The sequence below is a fragment of the Capricornis sumatraensis genome, chromosome 2 (genome assembly GCF_032405125.1).
Source record: "Capricornis sumatraensis isolate serow.1 chromosome 2, serow.2, whole genome shotgun sequence".
NCBI lineage: Eukaryota > Metazoa > Chordata > Mammalia > Artiodactyla > Bovidae > Capricornis > Capricornis sumatraensis.
Genome location: NC_091070.1, coordinates 167140606 through 167159114, shown reverse-complemented (window position 1 = coordinate 167159114; position 18509 = coordinate 167140606). Strand labels below are relative to the sequence as shown.

General features: G+C 41.2%; 1 protein-coding gene across 4 annotated transcripts in view; it reads left to right on the top strand.

Moving 5' to 3' along the window:
* Positions 1-4230: 4230 nt before the first annotated feature.
* The window catches only part of NEXN (nexilin F-actin binding protein), a 53323-nt gene continuing 39044 nt past the window's right edge, over positions 4231-18509 (top strand). For all 4 annotated transcript variants that reach the window (XM_068966055.1, XM_068966053.1, XM_068966054.1 and 1 more), the window contains exon 1: positions 4231-4347. The gene's annotated coding sequence lies outside the window, so the exon portion shown is untranslated. The remainder of the gene's footprint in view (positions 4348-18509) is intronic.

Here is an 18509-nt window from a genome sequence, read left to right as displayed (position 1 = left end):
TCTCACTGCCTTCAGAACTATCACCTGGGCCCAAACTCCCATTGCCTGTCATCACGATTATTTTGGAAGTCTCCTAATTGGTCTCCCTGCTTCATTTTAGTGTATTTGCAGTACACCAGCCAGACTGAGGACTTCTCTTGTGGCTCAGCTGGTAAAGAATCCACTGGCAATAAATGCAGGAGACTCCAGTTCAACTCCTGGGTCAGGAAGATCCGGTGGAGATGGGATAGGCTACCCATTCCAGTATTCTTGGGCTTCCCTGGTGGCTCAACCGGTAAAGAATCTGCCTGCAATGCAGGAGACCTGGGTTTGATTCCTGGGTTGGGAATATCCCCTGGAGAAGGGAAAGGCTACCCACTCTCATATTCTGGCCTGGAGAATTCCATGGACAGTATAGTCCATGGGGTCGCAAAGAGTTGGATACGACTGAGCGACTTTCACTTCACTTCAGCCAGACTGAACATGTTAAAAATACATCACATCATGTCACTGCTTTGTTCACAATCTACCGATAGTCACCCATCTTACTCAGAGTAAAAGCCAAAGTCCTTACAATGTGAAAAAGGTTTCTCACAATCAGTCTCCTGCCCCACTCCACTTGGTATTATTTCACCCTTTGCCTACTTAGCTAGAAAGATGATCCTGTGAAAGTGCTGCACTCAATATGCCAGCAAATTTGGAAAATTCAGCAGTGGCCACCGGACTGGAAAAGGTCAGTTTTCATTCCAACCCCAAAGAAAGGCAGTGCCAAAGAATGCTCAAACTACTGCACAGTTGCACTCATCTCACACGCTAGCAAAGTGATGCTTAAAGTTCTCCAAGCCAGGCTTCAGCAATATGTGAACCATGAACTTCCAGATGTTCAAGCTGGTTTTAGCAAAGGCAGAGGAACCAGAGATCAAATTGCCAACATACTCTGGATCATGGAAAAAGCAAGAGAGTTCCAGAAAAACATCTATTTCTGCTTTATTGACTATGCCAAAGCCTTTGACTGTGTAGCTCACAATAAACTGGAAAATTCTGAAAGAGATGGGCATACCAGACCACCTGACCTGCCTCTTGAGAAACCTGTATGCAGGTCAGGAAGCAACAGTTAGAACTGGACATGGAACAACAGACTGGTTCCAAATAGGAAAAGGAGTACGTCAGGGCTGTATATTGTCACCATGCTTATTTAACTTATATGCTGGGCTGGAAGAAGCACAAGCTGGAATCAAGATTGCTGGGAGAAATATCAATAACCTCAGATATGCAGATGATACCACCCTTATGGCAGAAAGTGAAGAGGAACTAAAGAGCCTCTTGATGAAAGAGGAAAGTGAAAAAGTTGGCTTAAAGCTCAACATTCAGAAAACTAAGATCATGGCATCTGGTCCCATCACTTCATGGCAAAGAGATGGGGAAACAGTGTCAGACTTTATTTTTCTGGGCTCTAAAATCACTGCAGATGGTGATTGCAGCCATGAAATTAAAAGACGCTTACTCCTTGGAAGAAAAGTTATGACCAACCTAGATAGCATATTCAAAAGCAGAAACATTACTTTGTTAACAAAGGTCCATCTAGTCAAGGCTATGGTTTTTCCAGTGGTCATATATGGATGTGAGAGTTGGACTATAAAGAAAACTGAGCCCTGAAGAATTGATGCTTTTGAACTGTAGTGTTGGAGAAAACTCTTGAGAGTCCCTTGGACTGCAAAGAGATCTAACCAGTTGATCCTAAAGGAGGTCAGTCCTGAGTGTTCATTGGAAGGACTGATTATGAAGCTGAAACTCCAATACTTTGGCCATCTGATGCAAAGAGCTGACTCATTTGAAAAGACCCCGATACTGGGAAAGATTGAGGGCAGGAGAAGGGGACGACAGAGGATAGGATGGTTGGGCGGCATTACCTACTCAATGGATATGAGTTTGGGTGGACTCTGGGAGTTGGTGATGGACAGGGAGGCCTGGCATGCTGCAATTCATGGGGTCACAAAGAGTCCGACACCACTGAGTGACTGAACTGAACTGAACTACTTAGATTCACTCACATGGCCTTCTTGTTCTTTCTAGAATATGTCAGATAGCATCCTTCATGGGGGCCTTTGCACTTCCTCCTGGACCAATCTTCTCCCAGAGATCTCCAGATACTTACATGGCTCATAGGCTTTTCTCATATGAGGCTTTCTCTAAACTCTTATCCAAAGGGATAATATCTAGCCATTCCATTCCCAGCATTTCCTACTTTTCTGCTCTGCTTTATCTCTATTGCTTATTACTAAGCTGTTTATCTGCTTATTGTCTGTCCTCTTCCACTAGAATATATGTCATATGATGGCAGGGCTTTTTGTTTTGTGACTGGTATATCCTAAGTAGAACTAAATATTTGTTGAGTGAATGAATGATGAATCGAGGGGAGAAGACACAGCTTTGCATGCTGTGGGCAGCTGGCAAAGTTTATAGAATGAAGAGCTTTGTTGTGTCTGGTGAATCTGCTGAGTAGATCCTTTAGGAGAGTTTTTACTCAAATCATAATTATAAAAGTGTAATTATAAATTGGTAAGTGTAGGGAGGAAGAGTGGAATAAGAATTTGTAATGGGACTGATATGTGCATGCATGCTGTTGTGTCCAGCTCTGTGATCCCATGGACTGCAGCCCAGACTCCTGTCCATGGAATTTTCCAGGCAAGAATACTAGAGTGGGTTGTCATTTCCTACTCCAGGGGATCTTCCTGACCCAGGGATCAGTCCTGTTTCTCCCACATTGTGGGTGGATTCTTTATCAGTGAGCCACATTGAAAGCCCAGGGACTGATACAGATTGGGGTAAAAGGAAGACTGCTCTGAGAAAGCAACATATAAGCAGATAGCAAAAGCATGTGTTGGATTTAGGTAGGTGAAGAGTCTAGGGAAAGAGAATTTCATACAGGGGGAACAGCTTATGCAAAAGGCCGGGCAACTAGAGTGACCACAGAAAATTCCATGAATCGAAGAAGGTCAGGGTGATAGTATTGAAGGGAGCAAGAGAATAAGTTTAAATAGCTGTGTTTTTTGTTTTTTTTTTTACCAATCTAGAACTTTTCTGTAATTTAAGAATGAATGGCTTATACCTCTTAAAAGAATTGCCATCTGAGTAAATAGTGTATAGGGATGGGGTGGAGAAAGAAGGTTATAGTTAAGACCAGAAGGCCTTTTCAACATCTCTGAAAATGTAACCTGAGCACCACTGTCTTTCCAGCGCTAGAAGTTGGAGGTGGTTGTCCCTGGTTTGTGTAGATGCTAGTTCAGTTTTGTTTATTCATTCATTAAATTGATATTCATCTTATGCATGCAGTGAAGACTTGAAGATCTCCCCCACCAGGAAAATGTCCCCATTTAATGAGTATTTCAGGTTTTAATATGGACTGTCTGATGGCTTTAATTGACAGACTGGTGGTCCAGATTGAAAATATTCAATCTAGTTCTAATATTCAATTAGCTGGTGCTAATATTTGCAAGACGCCTTAATGTGGATTTAGAAAGACCAGAGATGATTTGCCCTCTGTTAAGGAAAACTGGAATGTTATGTAAATCTTATTTCTTTTTATGCTTCCTCCTCCCCGTCTGCTCCTCTTTCGCATTCTCTCTTTCGTCCACTTTTCTCTATCAACCGTCCTGTTGAGAGTGAAAGACCAGAACCGAGAGAAGGAGAGCAACAGACAGATGAAGTGGTCCCCGCTCTGCTGCTCTCTGCTCTCAACAGTAAAAGGAAAGTTGGCCGAGGGGCGACGCTTTGAATGAAGATGAGGTGGTGATTTGGCCACTTAAACCCCAGAACCGATAGCTCAGCTGAGAAGCAGGCCCTAGAGCAAACCGTTAGTGGGTAGAGGGAAGGCAGCTGCAGCCTGTTTCCGAATCCCACTCCAGTAGCTCCCGTTCCTCACCGGGGAGGCAGCCTCCTTTCCCCGGAGCCCGCCGGGACGCGGAGGTGGACCGAGGGGAGGGGGTCTGCTCCGGGATCCAGAGTCGGGCGACCGTCAGGTCCCGGCGGAAAGTTGGCAGCCACCGCCCCCCTCGCCCGCCTTCCTGCTCGACTCTCCACCCCTCTCCGGGCGATACGGCGGAGGCGGGGGTTGGGGGAGCTGGCCTCGTGTTTTGGAACAGCTGCAGCCGGCGCTGGGCCCGCCTGGAATGCGGGAACAGGCTGCGCACCAGGACTTTTATGGAAACTTGCTGTTGGAGCGGGCGGCGGCGGCGGCGGCGGCCAGAGAGATCGCAGCGGCTGGAGCGGCGGCTGGAGCACCCGGACCCCTGCCCACACCCCGGCGCCCGACGCGCACAGCTTCCTCGCGCGCACCCTGGACCTTCGCGTGTCGCTGGCTTGAGGAGGGTGAGAGGAGTCGGGGGAACGTGGGACGGGGGCGGCCGAGATCCAGCCGTCGGCTCCCCTTGGGCGACTGGCGGGGTCTGCGGGGACGCGCGCCGCGGCTCCTGGCCGGGGTCCATCCAGCTGTGTGGATGTGCTGGTCCCCGGCGCGAGCGAACCGGCCCTTGGAGCCGCATCCCCGGGCTCCGCGCGGCGTGGGGCGGGCCGGGGCGGCCTGGCTGTCTCTCCGCGGTCACCGGCCTTGGGCAGATTCTGGCCGCGACATCCCTGCCCAGCTCCGCAGCTCAGCTTAGCTTGCGCCCTATGTATGCAGTTTCGGGAGCTTTCTGGGTCTCGCAGGCAGTGATCCTCCGGGAGCGATCCTCTGCAAGTGGAGCGGGCTCCCGACCCCTTGCTCGGTCCCAGTGGGCCCGGCAGGTAAAGTGCCGCGTCCTCCCCCACCACGTGCCCCCGGCGCTGTCTCCTTGTCCGCCGGCACTGCCTGCTGTTTTTAAGAGAAAGCATTCCCCATCTGTCCCAGTGGGAGGCTGGGGAGTGAGATGTGATTTAACTGCCCGTCGTCTGCCCCCTCCCTCCAAACTAGTTTTTCGCGATTCTGTCCGAGGTCGGATGTTGGGAGTTGCAGCTAGAGCTGAACTTGGAATGAGTGATGGAATCACCTCTTGAGACCTCCCTTGACTGTATGCTCTTTAAAAACGCCGAGCCATTCCAGCTGTTTGTAAACTGTGAAACGCTCTACAAATGCTAAAAAAAATATATTATTAATGGCTTTTGTAAAGAAAATAGCCAAGTTCAGAGGTTCGTTGATGGCTTCAGGGTCTTCATTTCATATTTATTTAAGGTCCAGAATGTGAACAAAGAGTTGGAAAGTGGGGTGAGGGGAAGAGAGAGAGAGAGGACAGAAGGAGAACAAGATAAAAATAGCATAAGGCTATGTCCTAACAAAATGTCTGTCCTTGGGTAGGAGGCAGGTAGAGAAAAGAAATAAGCCATAATAAGAAAGAAATCAGTTCCATGAGCGAAGAAACTGGAGCATCATTCATCAGCTAAATTTTGTTAATGAATTCATGTGTGGGCCCACGGGTCTTCGAGTCACAGCATAACTATGTGTTGGGTAGCATGCTTAAGTCAACTTAAGTATTTATACCATCTTAGTCACCCGTCAGTCATTGAATGTATTGCGTTACTTTCCCCCTGATAATCCTTTTACAGGTAAAATTTCTGCCATAAGAAAACGCAGAATACACATAAGTCTCTGAAATTCTTTTCAGTTTTGAAGTCCAGTAGGGTGGAAAAGTGAACAATCAATTAAATTGAGGGACAAGGTTTGTTTTGTTTTATTTTTTTGAGGAGGTATATTTAGTAATAAGGCTTGCCTAGCGGCTCAGTGGTAAAGAGCCCACCTGCCAATGCAGGAGAGGCAGAAAATTCAGGTTCGATCCTTGAGGGGGAAGATCTCCTGGAGGAGGGCATAGCAGCCTACTCCAGTATTCCTCCCTGAAGGATCCCATGAAGGACTGCATGGAGTCCCAAAGAGTCTGGCAGGACTGAGCACACACAGATACTTAGTATAAATAAACTTTCATTATTTAATGTAATTAATTAAGATCCTCACAGCTATTAGCCTCCTATTTTTAAACATATTTTGTATTTTTAACTGGAATATTTTAAAGAAAAATGTGGACAATTCTGTATTTTATCTGCAGTGATTCCCTTAAGGAGCCCAAAGTAAAAACCACAAGATTCTTTAAAATCCAGTTTACCTTAATACAGTATTGATGTAATTCCATTTTCATGAAAGAGGCACACTTTTAAATCCATTTTAAACTGAATGTAGAGAATAGCAATTTTTCCTGCTCACCTGAAAATCTGTGCTATTTTTGAAAATTTGATATGTATGACTGATCATTGTTAAAATGTATGTCATCTTGAGATGACTATATTTAGCATCAACAAAGGAATGCATTATCTAGGTTTTTGAACAGTATTTTTCCCCTGAAATTACATTTGAAGTATTTGGGTTAGGGTTTCACTTGTGAACAGAATAAAAACTGGGTATGTATATTTGGGTGAGATTAATTGGCAATTTAAGAGCTTCCCTGGTGGCTCAGCGGTAAAGAATCTGCCTGTAGCCCAGGAAAGGCAAGAGATATGGATTTGATCCCTGGATGGAGAAGATCCCCTGCAGTAGGAAATGGCAACCCACTCCAGTATTCTTGCCTGGCAAATTTCATGGACAGAGGAGCCTGGTGGGCTACAGTCCATGGGGTCGCAAAGAGTCGGACATGACTGAGCACACGCACACACAATTGGAAATTTAGATTGCTTAGAACCCAAGTGGCCTGAAATGAGATGCTGTTTCATTTAGGGGGGAAAAACCCCTACTGTTATCTTTGAAACTCATTAAGGGAAATAAGGGCTTCCCCCATGGCTCAGCTGGTAAACAATCCGCCTGCAATGAGGAAGACGTGGGTTCGACCCCTGGATCAGGAAGATCCCCTGGAGAAGAGAAGGGCTACCCACTCCAGTATTCTGGCCTGGATAATCCCATGGACTGTATAGTCCATGGGGTCCCAAAGAGTTGAACTCAACTGAGCAACTTTCACTTTCACACTGGTGGCCCAACACTGAAGAATCTCCTGCAGTACAGGAGACACAAGAGATGTAGGTTTGATCCCTAGGTGGGGAAGATTCCCTAGAGAAGGAAATGGCAACCCACTCCAGTATTCTTACCTGGAAAATTTCATGGACAGAAGAGCCTGGCAGGCTACAGTCCATGGGGTCACAAAGAGACACGACTGAGTGCACAAACAAACACGCAAAAGCAAATAAAAATATTGTTTAAGTGAAAATACATGCCTAAAAGAAAGAAAACAATGTATTATAGTAAATGTAGAAAAGTATGTAACAGATGGGCAGATGTCTGGATATTTTTATAGAAAAGAAGACTCTGTGCATTTTATCTTATGCTGGCCAGACACACAAAACATCTTAGTAGTCAACTTTATAATTAAGAGGGAAAATGACCTATACCATTCTTAGTAATTTCACATATTTCTGTTCTTATTTAAACTATCTGTGGTCTACATCACCTGTATGGTTTCTTTTATGTTCTCTTCCTTCTGATTTTATCACTTGTCGAGATTACATATTTATACACACTTGGAGTTGTTATATTTTCTTCATCTATTTGAATACTCAGTGCATGGTTTGGCTTGACTATGATAGTATGGGTCTTCCTGGATGGCTCAGCAGGTAAAATAACCCACCTGCAGTGCAGGAAATACAGGAGACACAGGTTCAATCCCCAGGTCAGGAAGATCCCTTGGAGGAGGAAATGGTAATCCGCTGTAGTATTCTTGCCTGAAAAATCCCATGCATGGAGGAACCTGCAGGGTTACAGTCCAAAGTGTCGCAAATAGTCAGATATGACTGAGCACATCCTTCACATTGCATGGTAATATACTTTCTCTATGGTAAGATGGATGAATTTTTATCCAGTCAAATTTGTTTTTTTATTAGAAAATTAATACAACTATGTTATATTTATGGTTAAAAATTGTGGGGAACTGTCATCATCTGACACATAAACTGTTAGTACTTTGATATAGTTCCCTCTTTTCTCCACAAATAGGAGTTTTTCCCCTCACAATGCCATATCTCAGTGGAAGTACCTATGTGAAAGCATTGATGCAGTATCTGCCATCTAGTAAGTGTTCAATAGTTGGTTCTTTTTTCCCCCTTCTTTATTTATTTATTTATTTTGTCATCTCTTCCTTTTTGTTCTCCGCTTAGAAGACAGTTTGGGGTCCCTGGCCAGGTTTTGAGGTTGGTGAAAAAAATTTTTTGTCTTGATACAGGCAGTTTGATTTTAGATTATATGGGCTTCTGTTAGAAGTGTAAACCAACAGAGTCATCACCATACAGCCCCTTACACAAACCCTGGGATTTACTGTCCTGATTCCTAGTCTGATGTTGCTACACCCTGCAAGGCAGTGGAGGAGGCAGGCAATGTCTCTACAAGGCTGGTTGGCAAGAGCCTCCCCGCCCAAACCTGACCCCTGGGTCTAATTTTGAAGGGATGACCCTATCAGCACACTTAACAAGAGGGATGAATCAAAATGCTGCTACTTTGGAAATTCAGGCATGTGATTAACAGAATGGACATTTAGGCTTTAATGACTTAAGTAGATACTTGAGAAACCATAACTTCTTGATGCCTGGACCCATTTGAGGTTGGTGAAATTTGACTTCGCCTTTCTTTCTGGCCTTCTTTCCTGCCATTTCCTTCCTTTTCGCTCTGCCTCCCTCTTTCTAGGCAAAACAGCCCCCACCCCTGTCTCTCTGTATTTTCTTAATGCTGCTTGTTTATTTAGATCAGGGTCTACAAACTGGGAGCCAGAAAGCCACTTTTAGCCACAAACATGTTTCAAAATTGTAAATTTTATATTGAAATATGGATTTTCAGCCTCTCTTGAATTTGAAAGGTCTCAGCAAAACTGGCCCACATTTCTGCATAGCAGGGATACCCTGAAACTAAGTAGTGACTCCCTTCTCAGACAGGGCACACAACACACTCTCCTCTTAACATAGTCTCCACCATCCCCTATTGTTTGATAACCAGTTATCACTGATATACATTACTTGTCAATTATATTGCATAACATTAACTTATATTACCTGACCATAGACACTTGAATATGCAGGGCCCTGATCTAAGTATTAGGGTAAGTCTGAAGCCGTGATATGATAGAAAGTCTGCTGGACTTGGCATTAGGAAGCTGGACTTTAAATGCGATAGATATATTTTGATTAGCATCCTTCTCTTAAATAATGTAATCATGGAGCTGGGAAGGAGAGGTTAACTGTCATTGACACTAATTGCTAGTGTCAGTTGAACTGAAAGGAACCATGTATTGAGAACTAAAACAGAATATTTTAACTGATGGGATTTTAGAAAGTATAGGGGAGATACTTCTGGGAAAGAACTCTTTCCTAGGAACTCTTAAATAATCCTACGTCTTCCCCATCTTAGAAGTCTTTAGGAGAGTTTTAGCAACCCTTCCACATTGGTCATAAAGTGAAGTTTACTACTATTCTTCTACTTCACTGCTCTACCCACTTGTTTGGAGCCAGAGGCCTGGGTCTTTCCATTCCCAGTTGTGTCCCTCGTTGAAAGGCCATCTTCCTTCCACTTGAAGAGGGTTGAGGAATTCTAGTCTGCTCCAGAAATCACCACATCCATTTGCTTGGGAATCGCACATCTGGTTTTTCATGATACCTAGCTTAATGTAAACTGACTCCATCTAATTTTACTCTCTACGATTTTGTTTGTTCGTTCATTCACTCATTCATGTATCCTCATCACCAGCTTTCCTTTTAGAGATATAATACAGGAGTTTTATTTGGGCTCATTTTGGATCAGACACTTTTCTGGTATCTCTTAGTTATTCATCCGCTAGCTCAAATGTGAACTGACTTTGTACTGTGTCCTAGTTGCTATGTGAGACACTAAAGATAAAAAATGGAGTAGAGCACAGTTTTTCCCTTCAGGGACTCAGAGTGTGGTGAATGTTCTTTGAAAAATATTCCACACAGTCATACCAGTGCAAAGTATTATATATTAATATAGAAGAATGACGAGGCAGGTTGAAAATAAGATTGTTGGTATGACTGCAACCGAGATTATCATACTAAGTAAGTCAGAAAGAGACAGACAAATGTCATATGATATCACTTATATGTGGAATCTAAAATATGGCACAAATGAACCTATCTACAAAAGAGAAATGGATTCACAGACACAGAAACAGACTTGTGGTTGCCAAGGGAGAGGTGGGTAGGGAGAGGGAAGGACTAGGAGTTTGGAGCTGGTAGATGCGAACTATTATTACATTTAGAATGGATAAACAGCAAGGGCCTAATGAATAGCACAGGGAACTGTACTGAATATACTATGATAAATCATAATGGGAAAGAATCTTTAAAAATGTGTAAATGTGTATAACTGCGTCACTAGGCTATACAGCAGAGATTGACACAACACTGTGAATCAACTGCACTTCAATTTAAAAAATAAATTAAAAACGAAAAAACAAAATGACAGAAACAGCCAAAGCAAAAAAAAAAAAAATATTGTTGATTATCAGTGAGGAATTATATATTGGTAGGAGGAAAAAACTCACTATTTTAAGTAGGTAAAATAGGATCTAGTTTCATATTTTTGAACTGTAATGAGGTTTATAATGTTTAATATAATTTTCAAAGTAGAAGGTTACAACCTTCGTTAAATGTAATAAGGTTACATAAGTTTATATTTCTTGTACAAGTAGAAACTGATAAAAATTTAGGCTCACATTTTATGAAGCTGAAAACAATGTTGTTTGTTCTATAAAGAGGTGAGTTTTAACATTTACTTCTAGTATATAGGTAAGTGTTCTGTCTATAACCTTCTTAAAAGTTGAGACAAAGAATTTACTTGTGTTTAATGAAATGCAGATTTAAACCTGTCACTTCTTGTCAGGTCTGTTCTCCTTGAGAAAGGTGATAATACTTTCACATGATGAAACAGTTATTGTAAATGATAGAGAGCTGTGATTTAAAATTCTTAAGTCTTGCATTATTTTCTATTTTGAAATATTTTAATTACACATATAAAAATCAAATAAAGTAACTAAATTTAGAACATTTAGAGGTCAAACAGAGGTCCAGTGAAATTTTAGAATGAGAACATTAGCATGCATATTTTAAGATGATCTGTTATACTTAATATTATATTCTACTTTGAAACTTTCATATTATTTCAAAGTTTGAGTTCTATACCTTAGTATAACAGCCCCAAAGTATATTTATGAAACACATTTTATTAAGCTGTTAAGTCATCTTAAAAAACTTCCTGAAGTCTACCTCATTAATTGCTATGCCATTTGATACCAACATTAGTATATTTGTTTGTATTCATATATATGGGCTTTCCTGGTGGCTCAGAGGTAAAGAATCTGCTTGCAGTGCAAGCTATAGTCCATAGGGTCACAAAGAGTCAGACAGGACTGAGCAACTAAGCACATCAGTTCAGTTCAGTTCAGTTCAGTTCAGTTCAGTCGCTCAGTCGTGTCCGACTCTTTGTGACCCCATGAATTGCAGCACGCCAGGCCTCCCTGTCCATCACCAACTCCCGGAGTTTACCCAAACTCGTGTCCATCGAGTCGGTGATGCCATCCAGCCATCTCATCCTCTGTCTTCCCCTTCTCCTCATGCCCACAATCCCTCCCAGCATCAGAGTCTTTTCCAGTGAGTCAACTCTTCGCATGAGGTGGCCAAAGTACTGGAGTTTCAGCTTTAGCATCATTCCTTTCAAAGAACACCCAGGACTGATCTTTAGAACGGACTGGTTGGATCTCCTTGCAGTCCATGGGACTCTCAAGAGTTTTCTCAAAAGCATCAATTCTTTGGCGCTCAGCTTTCTTCACAGTCCAACTCTCACATCCATAAATGAGCACAGGAAAAACCATAGCCTTGACTAGACGGACCTTTGTTGGCAAAGTAATGTCTCTGCTTTTGAATATGCTATCTAGGTTGGTCATAACTTCTCTTCCAAGGAGTAAGCATCTTTTAATTTCATGGCTGCAATCACCATCTGCAGTGATATATACAATTCATGTATATATATTTCAAGTACTTTTAGATAAAAATGTAGAATGGTAGAGTGAAATAAGTAGTTGACTAGAAGTCAAGAAACTTGGAGTCTAGTTCCTTGTGCTGCTGAACAGTTTGCAACCTTGAATTAGTCACTGAATCATTTTGAACCTCCTGTTTTTTCTTATGGTAAATGAATGGCTTTGACTAATTGGTCTTTAAGGTCTTTAGTGAATAAGCTCTAAAAATTCATAATACTTAGTATATGTATAACAAGACCCCTAATGTAATTCTGACAGGTAGTAAAATCTGTTCAAAGCTGAACTCATTTTTTTACCCCTTAAACATGCTTTTAATGGTAACCCTGTTCATCCATTCACTCAAAATAAAAACCTTGAACCAATTCCTTCCTTTCTCTCCTCACCTCTACCCTCCAAATCTAATTTGGTCAAAATTTTTGCAATAATGCTCCCAAGACAGCCCCCTTCCCTGGAGGAAGGGATGTTGTCTTTTGGTTCACTTTCATTTCTTCACAGCCTAGGATCATCTCTGGCATTTAGTTGGAGCTTAATAAATACTTCTTAGATAAATGAATAAATGGGTTACCACGTCTGGTCAATCCTATTTCTAAAATATCTTTTCTGACTTTTCGTTCCTAATGCTACCATCTTAATTTAGGCCCTTATCTTTTCTTGCCAAGATCATTGTACTTGTCTTTCTCCCTGTAGTCTTCCCTCATGTTACTCCAATTTTCTACACTGCTATCAGTCTCTTTTTTTCTTTTCTAGAATACATGTATCATTAAGTCACATGTTTGCTTTAAAAATCCTTTGCTGGCTCCCATTGACTGTAGGATCAAGTCTAAACTTTTTCTTAGCCTGGCATTTGGGAATCTTTCCACTCTGTGTCCAGTCTGTCTTTCTAGTTTTACCATACATTCTCTGGACAACTCATAGCTCCCCCAATTTTCAGTGGGCTGTCAGGCATGGGTGTTTTTGTTCATGTTGCTCCTCTTGCCTAGATGCCCTTACTCTCCTTTCTACTTTGTGAAGTCCTCTTATCCTTCAGTGTCTCCATCAAATGTCACCATTTATCACTGTGTAATCTGCCTTAAACCCCACCTCCTACTTAACCCCACCATGATCTTTTCCATGACTTTTCCATATTTCTATAGCTCTGTACATATCCTGCTATTATATATGCTTACTACTTTGTATTATAATTAGTTGTGGTCACATCTATTTTTCCTAACAACACTAATTGATTTCAAAGGCTGTCACATATATTTTGTATACCATCACCAAGGCATAATTCCTGGTACACAGTGGGTTTTCCTCATAAAAATACTATGTTATAAATACAGGTCTAATCTGTCAAGTTTGAAAAAAATACGCTTTTGATAGATCACAGACAGGCTATAGTAAGACGGCAGTATTCCCTCAGAACTCTATGCTGGATACTCAGTTGTCTTCCTTTAACATCAGTACTTAATATGCTGGGGTGGCATTCTTAAATCCCTTCTGTGTGCTGTTCTTGGTCACTCAGTCGTGTCCAACTCTTTGCAACCCCATGGACTGTCGCCTGCCAGGCTCCTCTTGTCCATGGAATTTTTCAGGCAAGATTACCATAGTGGGTTGCCACTTTCCTTTTCCAGGGGAGCTTCCTAACCCAGGGATCAAACCCAGGATTGAACCTGAGTCACTTGTGTCTCCTACATTGGCAGGCAGATTCTTAACCACTAGTGCCACCTGGAATTAAATCCCTTTATTATTCATCGTCCCTTTATTATGACCAAACTTGTTGATGAGTCACATGTTCAACCTTATCCTTAGGTCATTGTTTTCTCTTATTTTTGATAACAATTCATCTGGCTTGCCTGAGATCTTAGACATTTAGGAAAGTACAGTGGGGCCTAATTGTGCTGCTGTTGCTCCTTTAAGGTGGCTAAAGACCTTACATCTGCCTGCTCAGATAAGAAAAGTCACTTAATACTAGATTAAGAAAAGTCTGTGGGATTCCAGATATAAAATCCCTTGGTATTTAGGTTACTGAGTGTAAGAATTACGTTGTTAAACTAATCCTCATTTAGTATTCTAGAATACAGACAGAGAGTGCCCACTCAAACTACTTTCTTGTTTTGAATTAAAACTGGTGTGATTTGATAGAATATTTTTCCTATAATTCAACAAATCTCAGAATATGGTTTTAGAATCCTTGGGAGGCCCCAAGACCCTTCAAAGACCCATAGGCCTTTCTTTTTATAACTACATATCTGTATGAGGCCATACTTTCTTTACGTTAGTCAAAACAACATATCACAATACTTTGAATACAGAAGTAGCTATGAGAATATAGCTATCTTTTTTTAAGCCAGATATTAAAAAGATGTGCAAACATAAAATAATGTCATTCTCCTAAGTATTTTTATTTTGGAAAATACATTTTTTTTCATAAAATATGTGTATGTTGATGTATAATAAGTTTGTTATTATTTCCCTTGACAAGTATATATTTGAAAATTCTCTTTTAATTTTTAATAGATTGATATCTGTAGATATAATCTATATAAACAAAAGCTTTCTGAGCTCCTCAGTAGCAGGCCTGTACATTGGGCCTTTGTATATTTTCTTGGTTATTGTCTGTCATCCCATGTGGTCTATGAGCTCCCTGAAAAGAAATACTTTATTCTGCACTCATCTTTGTATATGTAGTGCCTCATACTGTCTAGCACATTGTAGAAAGATGTTTAATAAATGTTTTTGAATTAATTAATAAGTACATATTTATTCATTTTAGCTAATTTTTCATTTCCCAATTATTTCTGACTCTATCATACTTATCACCTCCAAGTTTATGAAATAACATGCAAACCACCTAGTATATGGCACATAATAGGGATTCAGTTGTTAGTTTCCACTCTCCTCCTTTATATAATGTAGAAAAACCAGGTCTTTCCTCTAATTTATTATAACTTTTTAAAAATTCTTACATTTTATTGATATATGTAACTTCATTTTATTAATGACTTCCTCAGATGAGAAGTTACCAGTTTTCTCTGAGTGGTTACTTTAAAGTCTTCCCAAGAAAGAATCAAAGGCAGGAATTATAGGGTTTAATTCTGGGCATAATTCTGAGGTGTCAGGAGGATGCACTGCGTAGTGCCTAGAATGTGGCGAGTGCAGCTGGAGTAGGATTTAGAGCATCTATAAGGTAGTGTGCATTATGCTGAAATAGATATTGGACAAAGTAAATGAAATAGATTGTATTGTTGAAGACAATGGAAGAAGCGAATACTTGTTGAAGCTTAGTGGTGGGTGTATGAGGTTTGATTATATTAGTTGCTTTCACTATATTCCTGAAATAATGAAAGTTAAAGAAGATAGACTAATATGTTGGATATGTTTAATACAAAATTTTTAACTTATGCCAGATGCATCTGGAAACCAGAAAATCTAGATATATCTAGAAAAATCTAAGCACATTTTGAGATGTCAGAGACTGAAAGCAAAAAAGTCCCTTCTTAGTGTGAAATGCAGAAAACCACCATTGTTAGTTTGGGAAAATACTTCACTGGTAAGGAAGTGGCTTAAGAATTTTCCTGGAGGGAATTCGCTGCAGTCCAGTGGGTAGGACTCTGAGCTTCCACTGCAGTAGGCACAGGTTCCATCCCTGGTGGGGAACTAAGATACTATATGCACTACAGGGAGAAAACAAATCTCTCAGAGGTAGAAACAGTCATTGAATATATGTGTCAAGGTGGGAGGTTGAAGGAATGGGAGAAGACAAGGTAAATCGGAGAGGCTAAGGGAACCTGCAAAAGGGCCTAATAAGCCCAGATAAGAATTTTAGTTCTGGTCTTATGTAGTTAACATCCTCAGAGCTGGAGTCATAGACTAAAGAGTACAGAGTGGCAGACAAGGTAGTAGCCAAGTTGGTGAAGGTAGAAAGAATGGCAAGCTGTCACGTTATTAGAAATCAAAATAATTGGGGTTGGAAGTTACTCTGAATTTTTTTTTTGACTGCTCAGCATATGGGATCCTAGTTCCCCTACTAGGGACAGAATCCGAGCCCAGGCCACCTGCATTGGCAGCACAGAGTCTTAACCACTAGGCTGTCAAGGATGTCCCACTCTGGAGCTTTTGAAACTTTATTTTACAATATGTAACCTGTACTTAAAATCATTATTCTGATTATATGTGCCAGTTAAGAACTTTGAAGAAATTGTGTTTAATAAGTTTTCTTATAGCAACTGAGGTAACTTTGTGTCCTTATCACTTTGGATTCTGGTACCAATTGAAAAGTTTTAATAATTCAAAGAGGTTTATCAGCATTCTGAAGGAGAGAAAAACTATTAAAGTGAATACTTTGAATTTTATATTTTCTCATTTTGTAAGTTTATTAATCATGATGATAATGATCCACATGAATAATAAATATATATGAATATTTCTAGTAAGGATTATTATGTGAAGTTGAAGGAGGGCCTGGGAACTCTGTGCTATAAAGCAACAAATATAGCAGCAAATTTCACATAAGTTTACAGACAAGTAGGTGAAACTCATCTGTATGTTAACTAATAATATATGTAGAAAGCATGAAAGTGGGAGATGATAAAATGATCAAAGATTGCATGGATATTTGGAATTTGAGAATATGTTTCTAAAAGATTAATTTGAAAATCTTTTGGAAATATTCAATAGCAAATTTTAAAATGTAGTATAGACAGTTTCGGAGAAGGCAATGGCACCCCACTCCAGTACTCTTGCCTGGAAAATCCCATGGGCAGAGGAGCCTGGTAGGCTGCAGTCCATGGGGTCATGAAGAGTCGGACATGACTGAGTGACTTCACTTTCACTTTTCACTTTCATGCACTGGAGAAGGAAATGGCAACCCACTCCAGAGAATCCCAGGGACAGGGGAGCCTGGTAGGCTGCCGTCTATGGGGTCGCACAGAGTCAGACACGACTGAAGTGACTTAGCTGCATAGACAGTTTATTAAGGGAATTAAAAATTGAGTCAAAGGAATGGGATCTTCTGGAGTTCTTCATTTTGATGGTTATTACATGGATATTGAAAACCTTTTCATGATGGCTTTGGGGATTTATTTTAAATTATAGTTTATTAATTAGCAGGCATGGAGCTAGGCACTAGAAAGGAATCAGTCCTCTGTATTGTATAAAAGGAACATAAAGTTTACCAAATGTACAGATGAAGGCCCAGGTGGAAGTAAGAGAAGAGCAAAATGTGGACTGAGAATGGAAGTCACTGACCTCAGGCATCTCGTGGGAAGGTTGGGGTATGGTGTCTGCTGTCTGCAATTCTGTATCAGGTATGGTTGATGTTAGAATCTTACCTGAGACTACAGATAGCATAGTGGGCTGGACCATTAAAAATCCTGTGCCAAGGCTTTTGTTCAGAGTTTTGGCCAGGAGACTGTTAATAACATGAGAATAGGGAGAGTGTCTGTCTGTTCAGTGCTGCATTTCTCAACACCTGGCAGAGTGCCTGGCACGTAAGAGTTGCTTAATAAATACTTGTGTAATGAATGGTGTGTTCTATTTATATTGTAGTCCCACATAATGTTAACCATAATGAGAGTCACACATTATATCTCAGCATATAAAGTGCTTCCTCTGTAAGTTGGCAGGATTTACTTATTCAGTAAATAATTATTATATAAGTCTTCTATATATCAGCATATGCTAAATACTGTGGATACAATGGTATATAAAATACAGTCTGTACTCTCAAAGACCTTACTTTCTGGTAGAGGAGGTGGTCAAGAAAGTGCCTGGTTGTTGTGTTTGTTCAATTGCTAAGTCGTGTCCAGCTCTTTACGATCCCACAGACTGCAGCCCACCATGCTTCCCTGTCCTTCACCGTCTCCCAGAATTTGCTTAAACTCAAGCCATTGAGTCAGTGATGCCACCCAACCATCTCATCCTCTATCACTGCCCAGAATGCTCACGTCCTGTCTGACTTTGCAACTCTGTGGACTGTAGCCTCCTCTCTCCTCTGTCCGTGGGGCTGTCCCAGCAAGACTACTGGAGTGGGATGCCATTTCCTCTTCCAGGGAATCTTCTTGACCCAGGGATTGAACCCACATTTCTTCCGTCTCCTGCATGGGCAGCCATGTTCGGTACTACTAGCGCCACCTGGGAAGCCCTTATATTGTGGCGAATGCCGTAATTAGGGTGAGCATGGGAGTGCTATTGTAACACACACTAGAGAACCACCTAACCCAGTCTCATGATTCAAGAAAGACCTCCTGGAGAAAAGTGACAGTTTCAGAACTAAAGGATTAGTAGGAGTTAGCTAAGAGGATGAGTAGAATATCAGGCTGAGGGAGCTAGCTGTGTAAAGGCTCAGGTGGGCCAGTATTTCAGGACATGTGATAGAGTGGGAGGGAAGAATGGAGAAAGATGACACCAGAGAGGTAAACTACCAAAGTGTATTAACTCATTGAAATAAAAGTGTAGAGAGAGAAGAAAAGGGCAAAGGCTGAAACATGGGGGCAAACAACACTGAGG